The 2,426-nt window shown below is 46.7% G+C and overlaps 1 protein-coding gene across 8 annotated transcripts in view; it reads left to right on the top strand.

Moving 5' to 3' along the window:
- The window catches only part of Hivep2 (human immunodeficiency virus type I enhancer binding protein 2), a 194,210-nt gene that overhangs the window by 1,350 nt on the left and 190,434 nt on the right, over nucleotides 1–2,426 (top strand). For 2 of the 8 annotated variants that reach the window (XM_026786464.1, XM_026786463.1), the window contains exon 1: nucleotides 53–277. The exons of the other annotated variants lie outside the window; for them this stretch is intronic. The gene's annotated coding sequence lies outside the window, so the exon portion shown is untranslated. Of the gene's footprint in view, nucleotides 1–52; nucleotides 278–2,426 lie in introns of those variants that run through there. 8 annotated transcript variants of the gene reach the window in all.

Genomic DNA, 2,426 nt, shown 5'->3' with positions numbered 1-2,426 from the left:
GGGCGGCGCGGGCAGGCGGGCGGGCGGACGGCAAGGGCCGGGCCGCCGGCCTGCGGCCGAGCGAGAGCAGTGGAGGCACTGGCTGTGAGCATTTCGGTGACTCCTTTCTCCTCCGGAGCGAGGAAGGAAGGAAGGAGAGAAGGAAGGAAGGAAGGAAGCGAAGAAGGAGGGGACTGTCTCCATGGAAGGTTCAGGCGGAGGCGCCCTCGCCTTGCGGGTGCACCGGCCGCAGAGCGGCTCCAGCCGCCGCCGGCTGGCCCCGGGCGCGTGGAGACGGGTGGGGGCGGATTGCATGCTTATTTGTGCTTCTGCTTGGGGGATCGGGAAGAAACATGTGTGTTTGGGCTGTGCACCGTGAGGAGCTGGGTCTGCGCCTTTATGTCTGTTCCCTGAAGTGGGTGGAACGTTGGCCCGTTCCGGGAATGTTCCATGACGTGGTGCAGCCACAGGAAGGGGGTTAACGAGGGGCTCTCTGCCGCGGCGGCTTTGCTAGCTGCTATCAAAGCAGATGTGCTGCTGCTGCCGCACCTCTCACCTCCCTTCACCCCCAGTCCCCCTCCTTTCTATTCTGTGCGTCTGGTACTGGTAGGGCTAAGACAGGAAAACATAGCTCTGTGTGTGCATGTGTGTCTCTGTGTGTGTGTGTGGTGGAGGGTGATGTGCGTGTGTGGTGTCTGTCGTATTTGGTGGGGGGACGACTCCAGATATGCCCTGCCATCCCAGCTGTTATCACAGATCGGTGCGCTTTATACGCATGTGCCTCCCGCGTCCTGTCCCTCTTACATAACAGACCCAGTGCAGCAGAGGACGGGAGCAAAAGAGACCCCAACCCTCCAGGCTCACCCTGTGTGGGGGCTAGAAGGTCGGAAAGGGTCTCTGGGTGTTGTGCTTTAGGGACACGGCTCCCAGTGAGGAATAGACAGAGGGGAAGGAGGGTTTCTTTTAGTGGCTCATCACTGGCCTGCCTACTTGAAAGCATCTAAGTGCAAAGGACTGCAGGAACTAGTCCTCCGAATGCGAAAGCTTTTGACTTGCATCGCCAAGGGAAAGTGGGCGCTCTCACCTCAGAGATGCAGTGAATAGAGAGGGTCCATAATGCAGACGCTTGGAGGAGACCCGCAGTAATGTGCTTGGGCTGGGGGCAGAGGGGTCTAGCGCGGAGGCAAGCAGAGGAATCTCTAGGTAAAAGGTTACACGGGAAACCCCAGGACACCTGTAATGGCTTAGAATTCACACAGGAAGCTGTGCAACTGACATTGCAAAACCCTTATGCTGTGCAGTTACTTAGGCCCAAAATGAACACAGAGAGACTTGCTTCCGGTACTTTCATTATATTGAAAAATTGAACTGATTTTTTCCTCCTTTTCTGCCATTTTAAAAATAACTCAATTTATTTAAAAACTATATTGGTACTTTCTTCCACTCCAAAAACTAGACTTCAGTAATTCACAGGAGGACTATTTTTTTTTGTGCCAACTCAGAGCCCTCATCAAGGGCTATTGATTTTTTTCTCTTCAGTACAGTTGTTTCTTTTGCGTGAATGATCAAACCAAAAATTACTTGAAATATTAATAAGATTCATACTAATTAAATTTGTTGTGATCTATCCTCCTAAAAAAAGGCCATGGAACTTTATTAGACACATTTCCTGTACTGATACAGTGATGCTATTTGTCCTTGAGCAAACCAAGTTATTTTAAGTATATCCTTATATTATTATTTATAAATGTGTTAAAGGTTTGCAAATGCCTGATTGTTTATATGTCTTATAGGCATGCCAATATAAAATTTTACAAATTACCCAAGAGGATTGTATAATGAGCCTGTTGGGTTTGAGTTTTTGGTTGTAGAAGTTTATCAAAGCAGGAATGCTTTGCATCTGAGTAATCTGGAAATCATTTTTCATTGCTAAGAGAAAATTCTGGTAGAGCTCTAAGGAATCATGGTACCAGATTACAACTGCATTTTTATTCTGAGAGGGGAGGGAGAGCTGCCAATATCCACATAATGACGGTGAGCTTCAAGTGTCATAATCTCTTGGACCACTAGGCTTGAAATAGGCACTATGTTTCTCTTGTGCAGAAAAATGCGATATCACAATGGTGCATCTTCTGAAAATTGTGTGAGATCATTGATTGCTTTGAGAATAGATGGGGTATAACACAAAATTTCATATTAGCATCTGTGGTGTGTTCAGTGATTGCAGTTTTTTAGATTGACTTTATTAGCAGTAACTTATTATATATGAAATTGCTTAAGATTAAATCAGTGAAAATTGATTGGGCGACAGTTGGGGGAGTGGTAATATATTAAGGCTATTTCATATTTAGAATTTAGCTTATATTTTAACTGGTTAGATCCTTGGGGGCTGTTGGGCTAAAAAGTATTAAACTAGACATTTTTGTAAGACATCACAATATATGAAG

The sequence above is a fragment of the Microtus ochrogaster genome, linkage group LG4 (assembly GCF_000317375.1).
Source record: "Microtus ochrogaster isolate Prairie Vole_2 linkage group LG4, MicOch1.0, whole genome shotgun sequence".
Lineage (NCBI taxonomy): Eukaryota > Metazoa > Chordata > Mammalia > Rodentia > Cricetidae > Microtus > Microtus ochrogaster.
This window is presented reverse-complemented; position numbering and strand designations above follow the sequence as displayed.